This window comes from Pseudochaenichthys georgianus, chromosome 23 (assembly GCF_902827115.2).
Source record: "Pseudochaenichthys georgianus chromosome 23, fPseGeo1.2, whole genome shotgun sequence".
Lineage (NCBI taxonomy): Eukaryota > Metazoa > Chordata > Actinopteri > Perciformes > Channichthyidae > Pseudochaenichthys > Pseudochaenichthys georgianus.
The window spans coordinates 19865737-19888816 of NC_047525.1; the positions used below are offsets into that span (position 1 = coordinate 19865737).

Consider the following 23080-nt stretch of genomic DNA (forward strand, 5'->3'; position numbering starts at 1 on the left):
AAGGCCTTTGTTTTTCTCATACTGCCTGTGCTGCAGCACCTCTTTTCACCCTCCGTCTGAAACCAGAGCCCAGTCTGCTCTGATTGGTTAGCTGGAGGCTCTGTTGTGATAGGTTAACCGCTTAGGTGTGTGTCATAGGGAGATGCCAGTGAAAAATACACCTGTGAAGATACACATATGTTTTAGTGTGCACAGTATTCACTCGAGAAACACAGCATTTAAAACAACAGAGAAGCTGTAAAAAACAAACACATCATCTACATGAAATGCCGTGGTGTCGTTTAAACTGCAGTGAGGTTGCTTTGATCAAAAACAAAGCTGTACAGCAGCTCGTTAACTTCACTCCATCATCCAATGTATAACCCTAACCCACAGCAGAGGACCGTATGTCCAAGGCTTTATGCTCCATATACTCTTTTTCATGCCTAATTTACACATACAGATGATTAATGAAACAATGGTAGTTGTCACATGAGCTCCCTCGTGTGTGTGTGTGTGTGTGTGTGTGTGTGTGTGTGTGTGTGTGTGTGTGTGTGTGTGTGTGTGTGTGTGTGTGTGTGTGTGTGTGTGTGTGTGTGTGTGTGTGTGTGTGTGTGTGTGTGTGTGTGTGTGTGTGTACGTGTGCGGGGGGGGGGTGCGTGTGTGTGTGTGTGTGTGCGTGTCTCTGGCACTGAAACAACCCACGGACTGTGGTGAGAACTCATGCAGAGCGAAAGTGTGTGGGGTGGTGGTCCCATCTGTCTCCTTCAAGAGCACACACACACACACACACACACACACACACACACACACACACACACACACACACACACACACACACACACACACACACACACACACACACACACACACACACACACACACACACACACACACACACACACACACACACACACACACACACACACACACACACACACACACACACACATTTGAACACACACACCAAATAATAAACAAGTAATTCATTTGATGGGAAGATTTGTTTTGGAGTTAACACCCATCTATTATCCAATCTTTCTTTCAAGCCAAAACGGTGACAGGTTGACAAAATATTTTTTTTATTTGATCTATTTTTTTTTTTCGTGCAAAACATAATTGAAGTCGCAGCCTTTATTTACATTAATTAATTATGCATGTGCCTTTTCTCTTTGAAACAATGCATTCTGTCCGTGTTTGTTCACATGGGAACTGTTCAAATGTGCTGTTTGTTCACGTCAATCAGGCTGATGCGGGATTATTGTCACTTTGAACTAAACCGACATGGTGTTTGCGTTTGTGCCAGCTTTCAAACGGCCTCATTTCATGTGAGGTGTGCCACGGAAAGCATTTGACAACTTAAAAGTTTGACATTTGGGAGATGCAGAGTGGCTGTCGTCCTTACATCTCTCGTGTCATTCTAAATCTTGATAAAATCTCTTATTGGACATTTCAATGTTTGGCTGGCCTTCTACATCACAGTTACGTCATGCTAGTTATTGCTGAAGGGTTTCTTTGCGTCTGTAAACTGTGCAATTTTACCACAGTAGCAATAAATGTATCATGTCGAAACTGACTTAAAATACCATGTAAAGACAGCTGATGCAAACAGCATGGTATATGTATCTTCCTCTAGTGAGACGATAAGAGACAAGAAAGAACTGAACAGTGATAATGACTGTGTTAACTGGGTGAATGCACACGATGTACCAACACGCAGTGAAGATAAAATGCACCATGTAGCAGATTCTGCCTTTGTTCTTCAATGCAGGCAGCGCAATCAAGAAAAAACTACACCCACTATCATTGAGGCTCATTATTAATGAACATCATGCTGCTTTAAACGGGGGAATGGGTTCTGATGCCATCTCACATGCTGTCTTGATCCAATCTTCACACAGAAAGTATCAAGGTTTTTTTTTTTTTTCAAAGAGAGCGGTGTTTAAGCTAAGATGTGTTGCTGGGGGGTAAAATGTACTTTTCCAGGGGGGGTTACATGCTGCTTCATCCAAGGGGGATAATAAAGATACTGTAAAGAAAACTTTAAAATAACGATATGTTATTAAAAGCAGTTGGTTAACTCACACTGTACATTTTACATCTATATTTAGTTTAATATTCCATTCCTCAAACACTTAATGTAAATAAAATCCTGCTTTATATTTTGTTAACTGTAAATTGGCCCTTCAATTGTGTTTTATTTGTTGATAGTTTATAGATTTTTTTATCGTCACGGTCAACTTTATATTTTCTACTTTTACTTTTCTATTTTAAGATGTTTGAACTTTAGAATATTTATTTTTTTACTCTTAATTTCTACTTATGTGCAATGCCTTGTTTTTTATTGGGTGCTGTGTGTTGTCGCGTCAGCCCGAAAACACTTTAAAATAGTATGTGAGCCACGCCTGTTCATTAAGGCCACAAAGTGTGGGATCATGAAAAAACACTTTCACAAAAACAATATTTTCGGGACATTAAGGAAAATATATTAATAATGCCATCAGTCAAGGCCATCTTTAACTTTGTTTATTTGACATGTTGTGCAAATGGGGGAAGGTCCTCCCACAAGAGCCACCCTCAAATCAAGTTAAGAAAAAATAAGATTGAACAAATAATCAAATCTTCTTATTGAGAAGCCAAACCGTTTTAAACAGAAAATAATCAGGTTAACTTACAGTTAACATAAGATTGTTTATTGACCGGCATATAAACAGCACAGAGTTGTTTTTGTCCTCCTTTGTTGGTTGCAGGGACATTTTATAAATTGCCTGCATGAGGGTTACGATGAAGTCAAAAGTCATTGACATGACATTGAGACCCTGTGGAATAAATAAACATCCTGTGAACGTGTGACCTTGTCTGCTAGACACTAGGAGATGTCAACTTCCTGTTTTGAGTGCAATGCACTCGAGTGATAATGTCACAGATTTTGCTGACCTTTCTTGCCTACTGCAGCATCCCACTCTCCAATGTCCAAGGACGCATGTGCAAGCACGTCACATGTAAACTGATTCACATGCAGACTGGTATCCTGCTGTTTCACTGTCTCTCTTTCTCCGCGTGTACACTACAAAGGCTAAATCCCCCATAGCCTCTGAGTGACACAGCACACGGTCAGACGCACACCTTCAGGTACATGAACACACTCCCACGGTGTGAAGTGACCTGAGTCACACAGCGAAGGCGGCACGGACATCAGAGGCTTGTGATGGGGGTTCTTGTCAGAGAGCCTGTTCTCACATCTGTCTCGGCTTTGACCTCTCCCTATGCTCTGAACTCTTTGTTGGCCACACACACACAGCTAGCTGGCAACTGAACCTAATAGGAACGAATGGACACGTCAGGACGACCAAGGCCATGTGGAAATACGACACACGCATTCTCTCTTCGTCTTCTTTGGACAATTTCAAGAGCAATTAGTCCGTCTATGCCGCCGGCGTTGGGCAGCACATCCGAGCGACGCAAGGAACCAGAGGCGAAACACTGCTAGCTAATGATGTGGAGCTGGTTGAAGGGTCGCCTATGACTTTGGTCAAGACTCGCTTAACATGTTTCTCTCTAATTGTATTCAAATGCAGGCTGAAGGTTTGTATTCACGCCTAATTGACTCGACTCTTCCCGCTGGCTGCGTTCTGTCCACTGTCATATTATGTGGTACCCTACGAAAAGACAAGCCTTTTGTGTTAACGGCGGCTTGCCACCGGGAATCGCTCATTATGAGCTGTTGTGAGACTCTCAAAAACATATGTTGACAAATGAGCGTTGTTCAGACACATATTCTATTAACTTGTGATTAAAAGAACAAATAGAAAGTGTTCCTTCAGAGAATCCTCTTCCTTTATAGCGCCAACTTGTTTGAAGCAGCTATTTCTGCTTATTAACATCAATGGCTGGTGTTCACTGTCGACATCACTTATAACAGGAACGGGTCAAGTCGTGGTACATCATTATAAAATCAAAGACATGTGACAGCATACCTGGAAATTAGTTTCCGTGGGAGGAAAATATATTTTGAAAGAAATTGGTTAAAAACGTAGCAAGGAATAAAAGGTTATCTTGGTTTTAATCAAGAAGACACATAAGAGTTTGAGAAAAGGGATGTCGATGTGATAGACCAATCTACCTGCTCAGCCAGATACATGTCAAGGAAGTCATTGCGACTAGTGATGCGTAGCGATGATAAATTCGGCAGACAAGGCTCTGATCTTTTAACGGACTCTCCAAGAATCGGAGCATCAAGAGCATTCACTGAAAGGAACCTGGATAAACCAATGTGGAGCTTTTCGTTAAATCAAAAACCAAATTATTAGCGTTTCAGTTTAGGGTGATGGAAGATCACTTTTTTGAGATTGGACCTTCATTTTCAGGCGGCAGCGGACAATTTGTCAATGATTGTAAATGCATGAATAAGCCAGCTGATGTCATTCAGACAATGCAGGCACCACTTGCTGGTGCTTCCTGAATTAACACTAAGCTCCCTATACAAAAGTCTTTATAGACTCTTTGACAAAGGCTTTTTGCCCAAATGGTCAAAGTTCAGAATTGTTTTGTGTAGTAGGAGGTAGTCCTGGGATCAAATGGAGTTTGTTCAAGGTGTTCTTTGGATAATCTGGAAGCTAATTCAGACCATGTTCAGCATCAAGCATTCTTAACTAGTGTTACCGTTTGTTTTAGGGTCTAATATGACTTTGGCAATAAATTATATTCGTTTAAAAAGAGAGTTCCTCTGACTTTTCTTCTAATTTTGTATTTCGAAATTCTGACAGTAGGGGGATGGATGGATGGATGGATGGGTGGGTGGATGGATGGATGGATGGATGGGTGGATGGATGGATGGATGGATGGATGGATGGATGGATGGGTGGGTGGGTGGATGGATGGATGGATGGATGGTTATCCAAAGAGCACCACAAACTAACTATTTTTGATTCCAGTAAGCCCTCCTAAGTGTGCTAATAGTTAATGTTCCTGGGAGGAAGAGCCTGGGAAGCCCCCCCCCAGCAACCCCCCCCCCCCTTCTGCCCCAGTGCACACCACATATTAAAAAATAAATATTTTGAAAATAATTCATAATCTTTACTAAATAATGTGTTAAGTGTCTAAATTGTCTAAAATATTAAACAAACCATCAATTATACATCTAATGGGGTTATAGCCCAAATATAATTATGTTCTAATATGATTGATGCTCCGCAGGCATGAAGGAGTTCACACAAGGGACCGAGAATCGTATTTACTTTATTTGCAGTCTGGCAAAAGAAACCATTGCTTTGTTGAGAAATCCCAACAAGCTGAAAGTGTTTTATTAAAAATGAACATACTAATTAAAGCTCCATTTAAAAAAAAAAAAGGGGTTGACAGACACCTCAGTGCTTAATTATCGGAGATTAAGACCTTGGCGACCCGTGGAAAAGTCTGCTTGCCTTCTTCATGATGTGTGCGCGGCATCCTTCAAGATGAATGGCGACTACTTGTTGTGTCCTACGACTCACATGACACAAACAAGCTGAGGCGGACAGAAGGTGTACGAAAAAAAGGCTTGTGGCTGTTCACGTGACGAACCGAGAACAGAACGAGTGTCACAGCGTGAACCCGGAGGAAGTTAAGGGAGCGGCGGACAGATCAGTGGCTTTCCTCCCCCGTGGCAGATTACACAGAATACACACAATGAGAGACAGGAATATGGCAGAGGCTCGCTTTTTTCTCCCCTAATTATCAGACGCCATATTGCCTCTCTTCAGGAACAGAGGAGGTAATTTTGTTTCGGAGTCCTTTTGGGAAATTAATTCATTTTACTAAAGTGACTTGGTAATTACAGTGACATCAAGGTTAATTGCCAAATCTGTATTGCTTTGGTGCCGTCAACGTCAAAGAAATCTGTTCTCTAAACACACCAGCAGACAACAGACCACACACACACACACAGATCACCACACATACCCCATTTGGGTTTTTACTGAACAAAAGCCTGAAGATGTGCGTACGTGCAAGGACACACACACCATGTTGTGAAGGCTTTAAAGATGCTAGTGCTTCATGACAACAAAGCAAAAGCTCAAAAGACTGAATACAACAGAGTTAGAAAGCTATAAAGAAACTAATTTGTAGGCTTAAAGAAGCCCTAGTATGCCTTTTGTGGTCTTCCATTTCCTGCAGTGTGTGACACATGGTTTTTCTCTCACACATCTCTGACATCACTATGTAACACTCGGTTTCTATTGGCACAAAACATTGTACCTGATAAGATAAGGGACGGGACATCCCTAAGCGGTTGACCAATCACAACAGAGCTGGCCAGCTAGCAAATCTGAGCAGACTGGGCTCTGGTTTCAGACAGAGGGTGAAAAGAGGTGCTGGCAGGCAGTATGAGAAAAATAAAGAGCTTTTTGAACATTAAAGAGTGTAAACATGTCACAGTAGAGGCACAACATACTATTATGAAGCAAAACATTTGAGTAATACGGCCCCTTTAAATATACAAATGGTGGGCCACATGACAAAAAACAATCATTCCAGTAATGAACCTCTTTTATCAGACAATGACAATCCATTCTTTCTCTGTAGATGAGCCTCGTCCACAGCTCACCGAGGTTTGCCATACAGTAAATTCACCCAGAAAAGTGTATTAACAAAAACAATGCAAAGTCATCAGGGTGAAACCTTGATAATCAGTATAGCGAAATAGAACTCATTTGTTCTCCGGGGAGAAAATGAAACAATAAAAGACATCGCCCTCATTAACGCATCAGAGTAAGATGCCAACTGCATTTGTTATGAAATATGTTTATTGAAAGTTGTGTTAAAAAAAAAACCCAAGTACATCATGCTCCACAAATAATAACTGCTGATTTGCAATCTCGCTTCGTACCCTTTTATCCTTGAATAATTTGAATTGAATTATTTTGCCTAATGTTGGTGCCCCTGTGCTGCTGCACCCTAATCAACGTACACTTTGATGTCTTCTTTAATGGGCGTAAGGTTTTTGAATGTGTTACTTTTTTTCTGTAGAGCTAATAGGGCAGTTTCCTCTAGACAATACTGCCAGTTCTGACATTGGCGCATAAATAAAGGCAGCAACAAAAGCACAAACAAACTTGAAGAAGGAACCTTCACCAGCCAGTCAAGTTGTTCGTACAAAATGTCATCACTTTATCATTTTATTATATTTGACATTTGTGTAAAATAGTCATAATTAGAGGGTATATGAACATGCAGTGGCTGGTAGCTCTCATCAACTGTTCTCCAATGTTGGTAGAGTTGTTGTTTTTCATCTTATTTTCTTACAGGAGAACGCATGGCATATGATAAATACTATCTTTTTTTGAAGGTCAAAGCTGATGGATAATGTTTACTTATGGTAAGTGTTAAACTTTCCTGTAGAGTGTTATATAAGTGTGCAGATACATTATTACTTTCGTAACATAATGCCATCACTATGTAACTCCAACTCATTGTACGTGATAGGCTATGGGGCGGGACATCTCTAAGCGGTTGACCAATCACAACAGAGCCAGCCAGCTGACCAATCAGAGCAGACTGGGCTCTGGTTTCAGACAGAGGGTGAAAAAAGGTGCTGCAGCACAGGCAGTATGAGAAAAATAAAGAGCTTTTTGAACATTAAAGCTTGGAGACATGTCCCGGTAGAGGAACTAAATAGGCCTGAAAAGTCTAATTATCTGCCCAGAGAATTAATACTTTTTTTTACAATTGTTCCTGCTTCAAACTCAAATAATTAACTTAATCAATACTAGTATGGTTTTATGTTCTCGTATGTTTTCCCAGGTTTTTTCTATGTAGCATTATGGTCTTAACTACAACTTAAATCTGTGACAATAAATAAGTCAATTTCTTTCTCCGGTGCATCACAGGCACTCCCACCATTGTTTATGTCTGGCCAGACTTGTATACATTAGAACTTGTCTAAAGCATCAAATATAATTAAAGGTAATTTAGCAATCCTTGACAACTTCACATTGTATACTGCTCACCTTTTACAGTTGTTTAGGACTCTAGCAGAGTACAGGAAGAGTGCAAAGAAATAACTTAAAAATTGGAAGCATTTAATAGAGGCGCAGTGAATCCAAAAATAAAGAAAATGTCATCGGTCCCATGCTACTGCGGATCATGTTTGTGCATATTCCTTTCTTCTGAACAACAGGTGCTGCATCAGCCAGACAGGATGTTCCTGGATGTTGAGGAAATCCCTTAGGCCTTAAGCTTCCGTGGTGCAGCTGCCAACAAGCAGACATACAAAAGCATCTATTGACCAGACAATGATACACTACATTCCACTGTCTACTTGCAAAAAAGAAAAAAGTCAGCAATGCTGTCAAATATAGACGAAACCATTAAAGAGAGTAGGCACCGCTTACTATTATTTTGATGTACAAAATGATTGAGCTTTTAGGCTTTATGTCCAACACTGACGATTGCACCAAATGCATTTAAGAATAGAGATAGTCATTGACAGACCTGCCATAGACATATCAATTATAGAGGTTTATATGTGATGATATTGGTGTAGCTTCTGAAAATGTCTGAATCTAATGGTATCTCTTGTCTCGTTTTGATTTGACTGAGTTGTGACTTCCAAATGGAAAAAAGCTCTTTGTAGCTCTCATAGCAGCTAATATGAAATCTCCGTTTTTGACAAAAATGGAATGATGGATTATCAGTAATCATTTCAAAGTGACAGACACATTGGATTAACCTTCAGCAGCGTTTTATCGTTTTAATGCCATTGGACACAACTTTTGATCAGAAAAAAACCAAAGGTAAGACATATTTGCCGTTTTGGCTCCGTAAAGCTACGTTGTGTCTTGTCTGGGTTTGCCTTCGCTGCCCTGAGTTTTGGTCGCACAGTGATGATACTTATACTTCTAGAATCTGTGGAATCTTTAATCTGATATCTTGTTTGTGCAGATCCGATAAGTAATAAAGTATTTCTAGCGTGGGTTCTGTGCTAAGTGCGTTAGCATTTTTACGCTCAGGGCTAATTCAGAGGCTTGGTGTTACCCTTGTGTTTTGTTTAGCTAAAAATGGTTCGTATCGTCAGTTAGCTGAGTTTCTTCCCGTTAAGTGGGTATGACACATTCATAGGTTGTTAAATGTTAAGAAGCCCTGAGACACAGTTTCATGAACAGGTTAACAGAACAAACTACTATTCTACAAGAAAGTATCTTGAACACCTCTTTAAGAAGAAAACAATGGCTTCTTTACATTTCTAGTGATCAAGGAGTTCAACATTGTGGATTGGTACCACTATCAAATAATAACTCAAATGTATGACCTTTTATTTGTGAACATGTAAATGTTTCTTCTATCATTGATTTAATCATGTCAGAAATGTTTGTTCCTTGTATTAAGATACTTTATTAAATAACAAATATTGATAATGGCAATGCGTCATCGGGGTACAGCAGAATTAATTTGGTGATCATTTATCAAACGTAAGTGCCTCTATGTATTGTTTAGCACTTAACACAATTATATTTTATACAAGCAAAGCGTGCATATTAAAATATGGATACATAGCCAGAATTATTTTCCGGCAGTATTGTTGTTGTGTTGATTTGTTTCCCACCTCACAGATCCATATTGTATCCAGTTATCATGTCTCCTAAATAAATAATCACGGTGCGTAAAAGGCTTAACCCGGGAGTTCACAGCACTTGTGCAGCTCTTAACCAATCAGAGATCCTTGATCAATGATGGCTTTTGATTTGCTCGTTAGGCCCAGATGTGAAGCCTAATTTGGCTCACCAGTCTCAATTGCTGTTGTATGAAAACACACAAGCACACATGCACACAACCCCTCGCCAACCCCTCCCTCCAGACAACCTGAGCTTCCTGAGTGATCAATGTCTCTGTCATCCAGGCCTGTGTCCGGGGCACCAGGCGGGTGGGGGGGGGGGCGGGGCGCGGAGCCTCTGCGGCCAGGCTCGGGGTGACATTAGCGGACACAGGGTGAGTGATGTCAGCCCACAACTCCCCGGGGGGGGCGGTAGAGGCAAGGGATCGGGCTCGGCCAAAAGCAGCGGGCTCGGAGAAAGGTCACTGCTCAGCCTGGTGTGATTAATAAGACAAGAAGCTGAGTGTCCCCGATGCCATTATCAATATCCGTGGCCACAAGCTCCCCTAGATGCATATGCAGGAGGAGTCGTACACAAGCGTAAAAAACTATTATTTGCGAAGTTAAGTCTTATTGTCGTGCGTCGGTTTGGTCACATTTGCTCGTTGATGCGAGAGGTCAGCTATCAATTAGATCATATTTATTCACAACAGCAGCTCTGACTCAACCTGATTCTGGTAATGACTCACGGAGAACAGATCCGAGAGGTGAAAGTCTGGGAATCAAATGTCAGCACAGCCTCGGCGACAAACATGACATTTAAACAGACATCTGTTTCGCTGTTCTGTTTCCCCACCAACCAAAAATATTTATCCAAACCGCAGTATGTAAATAAGGGTAAGAAAAAAAACTAAAACCCCCACTTGTATTAGAGAAGACTGCAAGCCATTAAAATAGTTCTGAATTCTTATTTTCTTGCACTTTGCTGCAACTCCCCTAGCTCGGGCAAAGTTGAAACTGATTTTCGAATTAAAGCAAAAATAAATCCACAAGAAAGTTTACTAAGACGGCAGCAAGTTTACTCCTATCCATCCTTTCCTGCTCTCCAGTATCCTCTGTTAGCGTTCAGTGTTAAACCCATAAGCACCAAACAAGCACATCTTGCTTCCTTAAATCAATTAGCCTCTGCATGTTGAGTGTAACTAATAGCCCTGCTGAATCCCAGATTAAATATGCTCGATACAAGCCGAGTACGAAGCGAGATAGTTAAGATAATTAAGAGTGATAAATCCTTCAGAAGAGGAAGGGGGAGACCATTTGAAAGCGTGAGCGAGAAGTCAGCTGGAGAGCGACATGGGATTAGAGGCCAAAAGAAGTCAAATAATGTGTGCATGTGAGCCGGAGAGCCAGTGATGGAGCTGGAGTTGTTTTCAGCCTCGCCTCAAGCGGCCCAGATGGCGAGGGCTCGTCTTCGTCTAGCCCTCGGTGCATTTGGCAGAAGCTACTCCTCACTTCTGGCTACTGTACATCTCTCTCTGTCTCTTCTGCTCTCGTCGGAGAGACGCATTAGCGCAGGGAGTGAAACATTACCCCACATTTTCACACTCCACAAAGTCTTCTCTTTTGACACTGTGACCTCACACATATGTCTTTACATCCAGATGTATAGTGCAGTGTGCTGCGTTGAGTACTCTGCGTTCTGCTGTTATGCAAATCCACCTTTGTATTCATAAAGATGTGCATAGACTTTACTGCAGCACTGAAATAAATGTATTTTTTCAATCTCTTTCTTTGTGTCCCTGGGTTAAATGCTTTGCTATTTCTTATGATATGTTGGAGGTGAAAAGTATTTTCAGTATTCATCTTAAAACTTATATATTTTCAACGACTCATTATAAGATTGCATGATCTGGAAAACTAATTGTGGTTCTTTTAACTGATATTTCTATTGAGAGATGATTTGTGATATTTAGTTTTTGATCAAACTTCAATGAATTGTGCAGCCCTAACTCATTCTGACGGCATACAAAGAAATGTATCTATTCATTCGAATCATAAATCTAGCGATTAGATTTATGATTTGAAAATTATAAAAGTAGGGTAGACATATGGATATTATCCGGCTGAACAAAACGTAATCCGTCTCTTCAATTTGTGTCAACCACAGACCTTATTTCGAGCTATTTTTAAAAATCCTATGGAGAAATCGCATTGGTTTTTGTCGAAGGAACCGGAAGTAGTCAAATGCTAACTTACTTCCGGGTTTTAGGACGCGTCACTGTGGCACTCTATTGGCAGTGGCACTGATTATAGTTAAATAGAAACATCCCCAAACAAAAAGTTCAAAATAAATGGGACAGAATTTATTATAGCTATAACACACTACAGAAAAGGGAACATCCCCAAAAGGCATAATAAGGCCTCTTTAAAACACTGTCTCTTTACTAAATACTAATTGCGTCTGTGAACTTTCGAGGAATCTTTTAGGACAAATTTGAGGAAATTCCGGTGAAATATTTTCTGCGTTTATTGAGATTAGAACAACTTCACACATCTATTTTATTAAACAATGAATTGTCATTTTCAAACTTCCATATCAGTAAATGAAATCCTCATTCATCTGAATGTTAATCAGTGTGAATTAACGGCCGTTTCAAGTATTTAATTGTCCCACCAGTAAAGAGTGGCAGGAGCAGACTTTACAGCTTCATGCACAGTTGCACTCGTTCACTAGATCCTTATGAGGGCTGTCTTTTCCACCGAGATAATAAAAACCTCTCCAGCACTCCATCACGGTGAGAGATGTCTCATATTTCCCCCTGTCAGCCCGGACAGAAGCAGGCCTCTGATTTAGAGCGGTCTGCGCGACAATGACTTTTATTAGGGAGGTAAATATTAGTGTTGGGTGGGCAAGATTCACAACTGGGGCTCAGCGTGAGGAGACAGTGTCGAGATCGTCCGGGGAATTGTTGGATTTCAGTCTCCTGTCCCCTCCCGGAGTCTGATCAATTGTTCTCATCGATAGCTTTGTTCCATTGGATTCTCGTTTTAATGAGATAACAGGAAATAAAGGATCTGACTTTTAAAACTGTCAAAAAAGAAACGGCCACAAGATTTATCCTGTGAAAATGCTAAGCGATGCATAGCGTTGCTGTGCTGAGGTGGACAGGCACATGCTCATTATTCCCACTATGGCATTATAATGGAGCCACGATGTAAACGTATGCAAGTCTCTTCTGATTTCACAGAGGGGTTTTGAGCAATATGCACTTGAAAAAAGCTCCATGGTGCTTTTGAAGCGGCGCGGCGGGATGCCAGAGTGTCTCCCTGGCTAAGCGGCACATTATATTTTATAAGACGTCTCTCTGGTCCCGTGGGACTCCCCCGGTCCCCATCAGTTGTCAGCGAGACCAAAACAAGACTAGAAAGCAAAGTTACTTTGAACCGGAAAGGATAGAAATCGCTGGAGGCCTTCTCAAGCGCAATCCAACATGACGTCTAAGCAAAATGCTTTAGCTCCTAACAGCAGGGGGAAATGATTAACATTAATATCTAGCACCCACACCCATATTCATCCCACCTTGTCACCGGCTGCCACCCAATGCTACGCCTCGATGCGTCACAGTCGTGAAGGTGAGGGGTTCTCCAGATGACATCCTTAGGAGTGAACCTCCAACTCGTTCTCCTGTCCCCTCCTCCGCAAATAAAGCACCGTTTCCCTCCATAGCGGCTGCCGTGACGGCTCGGAGATAAGCCGAGATAAATATGAAGACCGGCGGTTTTTACTACATGGCTCATTGGTGTGGCAGATGACAGTTATTACATGCTGCGGGTTAAGAGGAGATATCCGTAGAAGAGAGCGGGGGAGATTTGGAAAAGGCAGATGGATGATAATGTCGGAGCAGATGTTTTTCTTCCCTTTTTTGGAAGGGGATGAATAATAAACATTTGCTTAATGATTTTCTGAGTACAACAAGCACCAGTGATTACCACAGGAAACTATGACAAGGGGGAAGGTGAGGGGAATTGACCATTTCTGTCATCTCGCTTGTTAAGAAGTTAAAGATTTCGAGCAGCCATGATGATGATGGTATTGCTATTTTTACAATATAAATCTGCAGAATAATAATGATAATAAAGCTTTATTTATATAGCACATTTTATAAAGCACATGCAGCTCTAAGTGCTTTACAAAATGACACATCACAAGTTAAAATTAAACAACAAGAAATTCCCCTCAGATTATTTGTTAAGAACTTTAAAAGGTACAGGCAGCACAATATAACATGTTATCAGGTTAATAGACACAAGGAGGTCAAATGTATGATAATAAAACAAAAATAAAATAAATAATGGTTTCTCTCTGACAGATAAGACACAAGACAACTGAGTCGATCCAACAATATAAAACCCCATCAAACAAAGTGAACATATAGGTACGACAGAAAAAAAAAGAAAAAAAGATTAAGACCTATAAAATAAAGAAAACAACCAATATAAAGATAGGTAAATAATAAAGACTAAAAGAACATTTAAAGTGGGGGGTCCACTGAGTTGGCCTCTCTGATATTTCCTGGTAGGGTATTCCACATTTTGGGAGCGTAGTGGATAAAGGTGGCCTCACCCATTTTATTTTGAAAGGACTTTAGGGATATTTAACTTTGTATACAAAAATGACATGAGAATGAGTTTTAGGTGCATTCTTTTCTTTTACATTATCTAAAATGGAAATGACACAGCCTGGGTGGGTTTGTTAAATGACTGCAGTTGGATAAATCAATGGATACTACTGAGTTAAGAGTGTGTAACCAGACTGAGGGCTGAGGAGGGTAAGAGGGATTGATTGGCAGCTGTGTTGAAATGAAATGACGAGTTCACTGAACATGTAATATCCACACAATGCTTAAACGGTAAAAGCATGTTGTCAAATGTTGTTCTCTCGCAGACAATTTGGCAAAGAACAACTATAATCTTGGCATTCTGGGTAATTATTCTTAATTGGCTGCAGCTGTGGAGCCCCAATCAGGCTGCAGTGGTGTCAGATGTCACTGCTTTGACTACGATATGTGCTGAATTTAAAAAGAAATGTACGTTTATGAAAGACAATGAAAAAGTAGGCGTAATACAAATATAATTGCTATTTCTTTCTGTCTCTAATCATAGAAAAATCTATCTTCAGCTTGAATGTGTTTTGACATTGATGAATTCCTGCAATTTAAAGACAAAAATAAGCATTTTGGAATGCACTTATTTGCTTTCATGCTTTTGATAAGAACATTGCCAACACCCTTGTGATTGTTAACTAAAAACAAAGCAGAGCCAAGAGTCAATTCGCTACGTTTAGCTAGCAGAGATGAAAAAGCCAGTAGAAAAGCGTTAACCTGGCTCTGTCTAAAAGTATATATAAATACACAAAGTGTTCGTTAATGAGCTTCAGAGGTGGAAGTATACGCTACATTGTTATACTTTTAGACAGAGCCAGGCTTCTTCTCTCGTTTCCAGTCTTAGACATAGAAATAGCTAGCCAGGCCAGTAATAAGGATTTTCAAATATTCAACTATTTAAAAGCACCTTCAAATTATTCAATTAAAATGAATACTGTAATGTAAATATTGTCTATGGAGGAAAAATGTCACAGCTCTTCCAATATAAGAGACATATTAGGACAGAGACATAAAGCAAACTATCCTGAATGTTATTGATCGGGAAAGTTGAGGCTTATTTCCACTCTGTGACACTTATCCACTTTCTTGTTAGAGATGGAAAACACAATGTGTTTTTGTGCTCATTCTGGTTGTTATTAGTGAAGTTCATAGTCTGTTTGAATACATCCTGAAAGCAAAAGTGCTCCTGGTGGAAGCTGCTTGGTTTCTAAACCACTCAGACATCCCTTCATTGCAAATGTTCTTTTTGACAGCCAAACAAAGAACAAGCTATATGTTTAGGTTCTCCAAAAACACTCCGATGTTCCATCTTGAGAGTTCTGCTTGTCGACATGTGCACTTTCAGCTTGTTTGTGTCCAACCTAACAATATTAGTGCCAGGCTCCTTTCTCTGTGGGTGTTTTGTGGATTAGAGGTAGCTGAACATGTGTTGATGGTGTACTGAAATGCATCTTCTTTGTGCTAAACGTTATCAAAACAAACAATCCAAATGTTGTAAAAACCGATTACATGACTTTTTGCAGATTGATATGACTGCACATAGTCCCTTAGCAACGGTCTGTTCTCTATAACAGCAGTCTGTTAGCTAGAATAACAACCTCTGAAATGTCCAAATTGACCAATCCGAATGGAGTATTAAACTAAGCCATGTAATAACCAGTAATGTATCAGCTTCTGTTTTCCATTTCATACATTCTAAAGTTTATTTACAAAGCAATTACATTTTTTACCGTAACCTTGAAATATGAACAGCTTTCTATAAAGAAAAACCCTCTCAAGTGTATTAATTGAGAAAAAAATAATGAATCTTTTTATAGCCCTTTTGAAGCAGTTTTTAACAAACCACCTTGTTAGGTTTCTCCCTATTTCCCGGGTTATTCTGGAAAGTAATTGGGGATAATGAGCTGTAATCCATTTAAATCCTGAGCACGCTTGTTCAAAAACATGTTCTTCACTTCCAGCACAGTCCCCTGACAGGTATTAAAGAGGCCTGTACCTTTCAGGTCTCTGTGACGGAGAGAACTCCATGCCAAAAAATACAGTGTGACTTGCCAAAAAACGCAAGGATTATCATCCTCGGAGGATACAGGGATTGGAAGTGACTAGTGTCTTTAGATGTAAGTACATATACAGCTTCTACAATGTATTCAGCTTCTCAACATTTCAGCACTTTGCTCCAGCTTCAAATCACTCATACAGAATGTATTGATACATTCGCCTGGCGTATTTCCCATCACCCCCTGCAGAGCGTTGCAAAGCTGCAAGTCTTTTCACTCAATGCAGCGATCAGAAATGACCTTAATGTTGACAACAAGGACACCAGCAATGGATTACTTGTCAATTTGACTGCATAACAGAATCATGGAGTTGGAAGATGAATTACCCTGCAAACCAGCCAAGACAAGTGGTGTGTGTGTTCATTTAAACCCGATTTGTGTATTTAACGGCTTACGACGGGGCGTACGTGACAGAGTGCCACCAGGCGTTTAATTCAGATGTATTACAGCTAATGCAGAGCACTTGTGACTGACAGGCAAAACATAACGCTAGGAAACAATTATTCATGAGCCCTTGCAGAATTCTGTATGAGGTGGCCGCTCAATTTCATGAGAAATGCTGCGTTTTTAGCCGCAGAAATTAATTTCCCCCATCAGCATCCATGAACATCTATTTGTGATTGTGTGCAGCGTTGGTACGTAGCGCTGATCCTTCCCTTTGATAAGTGCCCTCAGTGCTGCCATCATTGTCACCAACAATGCTGCCTCGGTTGCTGATTTAATCATAGCCTGTCAATGTGTCCGCGCAACGCTTGAAGCTTTGTGTTCCACGTTGATCATCAAGTGTTGCAGGCACAAAAGGAAGGCCAGTCCCGATCGATACGTCAACAACGATGACAGGCTTGTCCCTGAGAAATGTCCGCAGTGTTTGACCACGTTTATGCTTGTGAGACATTCTCCTTTACAAGTTATCTAGCCATGCCTGGATTTGCGTGATGGGCATGGCTAATCGGGTGACCAGCCAGCGGTGGCACGGGCAGCTTATGAAATCTGATAATCTTCTCATGGTGCTCGCCCTGCTAGAGTCAGAACGAGTTTGGAAGGTGTCATGGATGGACAGGCCAACTGGGCCAAGCCCCTGCGAGATGGAGTTCATGACTTTATGAGCTGTTCATGAGCACTCATGAAACATGCATGAACAACTCATTATATGTTCACTTGTCATGTTCATGAACCAAAATTCTTAAAATGCTCATGAACCATTTTAAAGAGCAGTTCATGAAATGTTTATGAACATTGTTCATTCATATAAAGTTCCTGTTTTGCTCATGACAGACTTTTATGAGCAATTTATGAACTTTTCATGATCCAGCCAATCACAACATTATAATTAAAACCCCAAAAAGTGTGCATGAGTATTTCATGAACTTTTCATGACTATGAGCATTTCATGAATTGTGGATGATTGTGGCAAGTTCAGAATATTTTGGAATATTCATGAGCATTTTATGAACTTTTGATGATCAGTGTGATGTTTTTAAAGACCTCTTGAATATTCATCTACTATTTGAACATTTCTTTCTTTTTTAAAACTTTTAATCTTAAAACAAAACAATAGTGAATTTGAAACTGAACATTATCTGTATTTATTTTGGTGACATTCATATCATTTTATGGTTTATCTGTACTGTTTGAGAAGCAGTACGAGTAAGTAGCGCCAAGGTGGAACCTTTGGCAGGTGAGCGGTGACATCTGGGTTACCTTAGGGGGGACACTTCCGCCCCCTCCTCAGAAGCAATCCAGCCGATCAACCGGAACCTGTGTATAATTATTGCTGCTCCACTTTTCTGTTTTCTACAGGTCAGTACATAATGAAAATGATCGATGTTAACTTGTGTGAATTAGATATGATGTTGGAGATGTTTAGGAAAGTGTGTCAGAAGGTTTTGAGCATGTTTGACATAGTAACGGTATTTTAAAAATACTAAACTGTCGGCAACAATAGATGCCATTTTCGCGGGCTTCAGCCGCACCTGGGTAAATGTGACCTGAGCGAAGGCTCGCAGGCAGGTTATCTGCTGCGCACGGGTAATATGTTTTGTTTACCTGAGTGCAGTCTTGCAGGCACATTGCCTTGTTTTTTGTTTATTAACATTGACAGTGTATTTTTGTGATCTCCATAATATGTTATATTTGGTAAAGATAGATATATTGATAGAAAGTATTATTTGATAGCGTTATGTGTTTATAGATAACAACCTGTTCTTCACTGCAAACATAGCTGCTACAACCCGCTGCTCCAGATACACCCTTTACAACATCAGGAGGATGCGTCCCCAGCTGACCCAGAAAGCCACGCAGGTTCTGGTCCAGGCTCTCATCATCTCACGCCTAAACTACTGCAAGTCCCTCCTGGCTGGTCGACCTGCATGTGCCATCCGACCTGCAGCTCATCCAGAATGCAGCGGCTCGTCTGGTCTTCAACCTTCCTAAATTCTCCCACACCACGCCGCTCCCTCCACTGGCTTCCGGTAACTACTAGAATCCACTTCAAGACAATGGTACTTGCGTACCATGCTGCGAATGGATCTGGCCCTTCCTACATCCAGGACATGGTTAAACCGTACACCCCAGCACGTGCACTCCGCTCTGCATCAACCAAACAGCTCGCTGCACCCTAGCTGCGAGGGGGACCCAAGTTCCCATCAGCAAAAACATGTGGGTTTGCTATCCTGGCTCCAAAATGGTGGAATGAGCTCCCCATTGACATCAGGACAGCAGATAGCTTACACACCTTCCGGCGCAGACTGAAAACTCATCTCTTTCGACTCCACTTCGAGCGATAGAACTATTAACAAAGCACTTATATACTAATAAAGGGCTGGCTTACCTAAAGCCAGTTGAGTAGCACTTGAAATGTTTTTGCTCTATGAAACCTGATGTACTTATATGATTCTGTTTTCTTCAACTTTGTATTTTGTTGGTCGAACGCACTTATTGTAAGTCGCTTTGGATAAAAGTGTCAGCTAAATGCAATGTAATGTAATAATTTATATTGACTATGTTGAATTTCTCCTTGAGATACAGTAATTGTCTGTGACAGACAGATAACTTAAATGGAGAAATGTGATGTTTGTAAAGTGCAGCTATTTGAATGTAATGTAAATGTTTGAATTTTGAATAACAAGCATTCCAGACGATCAACCGGATCCTGTGTATAATTATTGCTGCTGCACTTTTCTGTTTTCTACAGAAATCATTTATTGTTGCTGTGGTACCCAAGCTTTTGGGACCCGTAACAAAAAATGTTGTGCAGCTGAGTGTCAAGAACTGCTTCAAATAGTGATAGGATTAATTGTAGTGCTCCACCTGTATACATGTATGTTTGTTTGTTTGTGTGTTTGTTAATTTGAGTAAAGTTCCATTGTGATTGACATAATTGTTGTTTTCTATGGTTGCCAATTGACCCACAGTCAATGGTTCATGAACAGTTCATGTACATGAACAGTTCATGAACAGTTCATAGCCAGCCATTGAATTATATTCAGTGACTGGGTATGAACTGTTCATGAACGGTTCATGAAGTTGTCATGAACAATTCTTGAAATGTTATTGGTTGAATATCCCTACACACTCACTGAAAACTCCATTTCATGAATTGTTCATGAACCATTCCAGCACAGGAGTTTCATGAGTAGTTCATGAACTGCCCTAGTGCCATTTAATGTTCATGTCACTTTCATGAACAGTTCATCAACTTTGTTATGAGCTGTTCATGAATATGGTTCACTAATATTTCATGACAAGTTCATGAACAGTTCACTATCATCTCACTGGGGAGTAGCCCGGATCAGAAGCTCGATATGAAGTTACTTGTTGGAAAGACAATCCAATGACCAGAAGCGTACAGCTGCAAATAGTGGCCCAAGTAGAGGATCAAAACTGGCGAGAAGACGCACAAAAAAACTTCAGAGATTTAAAAAAAGCACAAAACAACCACTTATAGAACAACTAGAGATGCAAAACGACCAAGATAAAGCCCAAAACGAACACAAGGATATGACCAGAGGGTCAGAATTTGACAAGGAAGAGAAGACAAAAGACCAAGTAGAGGAGAAAAACAACAACGAAGAGATAAAATACACAATAAGAGGTTCAAAGAAACCAATAAAAGGTGCAAACTGTACACAAAGTAATAGATGAAAGGACCAGGAGAAGGTGCCAAACGACCACAAAGAGACGAACGAGTAAGCATAACTACAAATGACAGGTGGCTATCTTCTCATAATCTGTCCATGACTGTGGGCTTTTTCTTTTGTTACAAATAGCAGCTATTAATATCTATCATTTTAAATTCAAAAATATTTCAGTTTCTTATCCGCTGATTATTTTCCAGTGCTGTGTGTTTATGTGCTTTTTGATATCAAAGTGTCTTTTAAAAACATGCTCCAGTCTAGTCTTCTCCGTGCAAACGTTTCAGAACCAGTCCTTGATCACATGTATGCAAATGTGCCTCAACATGTGCATACACATCTGGATTGTGTCATGTTTGTGTGCGTTTTTGCTATTTTCTGCATGGTTTAGAATATGCTCCACTCACCTCTTGATTCTGTCCCGGTGCTCTTCCAGTCACTGGTTCACGGTGGTTGCGTGACGCCACGTGCCTCTATGCCTCCTTGTTATCTGATATCTTTCTTCCTCTTCACGCCTGATCTTCTGGAACATTCGTCAAGCAGAGGGAAAGAAATGCACAAACAAAAACAACATAATTAAACTCCGAAATTCTCTCCTATTCATTTGAGCATTCAGGCTTCACATCTACTTAGGGGAGGCAAATTGATTCAATTTGCCGTGTTTGGATCACGCTTAATTCGGCTGATTTTTCGGTGAGTAGTAAAACATGCGTCGCCATGGAGATGGTTTATTATTTTTGTTGCACTTTAACCGCAAATGTGTCTTCCTATGAAATCTCATTTATTAATGTTTCTGAACAGATGAAAGCGGCAACAAATAAAGCCTCATGATGAAAAGCTGTAGATTAGGTTGTCAAAGGCACTGATTTATCGAATATGATTGCTTAAGCTTTACACTAGATTTATATCTAAGAAAATTAACAAAGGTCATGGTAAAGTGCTGTTAAATAAATATGATAAGGATACAACATCCAAAACCATTCAGCAAAAAAGACAAAGCTGTCAGCCAGACAAGCAATTATACAGACCCAGTGCTGTGTAACAACTGCAAAATTATACTCTTTTATATAAAATGTCGGGGTGTGATATGGTGTTATTTAGTCATTTAAATCTCAGCTCTGCACACAGCTGCATGGCATAGTTGAAACACAGTGACAACCAGTATTATAATGTCATATAAATATAACATTAAATAGATTTTGCATTAGCTTACATTATTGCTGTTGGAGCCAGCTCACTGTATTCTTCCATATGTGGCCAGAACAGTTGCAATGTAGGATTTTAACACATTTTGAAACTTTAAAACTGCGAAATACAGCTGAAACAAATAGTCAATTTATAAGCTGGTCGAAAAAAATCAATCATCATACATTTCAGTTTTGATCAAACAGATTAATAGTTGTTTAAGTGCAGAATATTCCCATTGGCTTAGGGGAGAGTGGGATAAATTGAGCCATTTTTAGTTATGCTGTCCTCTAGCAAGGACAAATTACACATAGTAAAAATGAAAACACACACCAATAATTCAAGATGTCTCCTATCAATGGCTATGATAATAATTAATATTTGATCAAGGGCAATGAAAATATTATTATTATGAAAGTCTTGTGGCTCAACTTGCCCCGGGTTAGGGGTAAGTTGATCCAGGTGAGGGGGTAAATTGAACCACTGTTCAAACCTGGGCATACCTGTTCAAACCTGGGCATACCTGTTCAAACCTGGGCATACAACACATCTTAAAGGTAACTGTAAACAATAAATAACAAACCAAATACAAGCTTAGTTTTTCAAATATTTTTTATATACATTTCGATTGAATTGATTGATTTTATTTTAACATGTTAAAAGGAAAAGTAATCATACAAATGGTGATACAATTTCATACATCTTACCAATCAAACACAGGGTAAATTCAACTTTAAATGTAGCCTACAATGAGCTCTTATTATCAACTTGGCCTACTTTCATTAATTTCTCCATTGAAAAACTGACTCAACTTACCCCAAGGCCTATGGTTCACTTTACCCCATTGCCACCATTTTAGAAAAAATAGCCTAGCATTAAAATTCAGAGTCATCTTTAGCTTAATGATTCACATGGTTTAATACGCTGCCAACACATCAACATATACAATATATGTGTTTAAACCTTGTGATGTGATGCTTTTTTTTTTACATGACAGCCGATAGGCTATAGCTGACATCTAGAAAATGTACTTTGACAAGCGAAAAACGTTTTTTTGTAAAAATGTTTACTTACCAGACCACAATGAGTATCCCTCTTTCACAGGCAATGAGCAATGGGAAGAGCTTGCATAATTTCTGGTCACTTGATTACAACTATAAGGCGTTGCCTGGTTACAGGGGGTGGTTCAAATTACCCACTGGCTCAATTTACCCCCTTCTCCCCTATGTGCTATTACATTGAAAATCATTGGGTTTTGGATGGAAGAAAAAACAGTTTTAATAATCTTTGACATATTCATTATTCTCTAATATTTTATAGGCCGCAAATATTCAATGATTAATTGAGAAAGTTTAGATACAATTATCAAACTTTAAGGTCTGTTCTACTCGCACAACATAGCTCATCGCTAATATGCTAGCTTGGTCGAAACCATAGACTGTATATATAAATGGACGTAGTGTCCGTGACGTCACCCATAGAATTCTGCAG

General features: G+C 40.0%; 1 long non-coding RNA gene across 1 annotated transcript; it reads right to left on the reverse strand.

Moving 5' to 3' along the window:
- Positions 1-8058: 8058 nt before the first annotated feature.
- Positions 8059-22727, reverse strand: LOC117468278 (uncharacterized). The gene is made up of 3 exons (XR_004554455.1): positions 22664-22727; positions 20812-20927; positions 8059-8210 (listed from the first exon to the last, which is right to left on the reverse strand). It is a non-coding gene; the product is annotated as an uncharacterized lncRNA (long non-coding RNA).
- Positions 22728-23080: the final 353 nt, after the last annotated feature.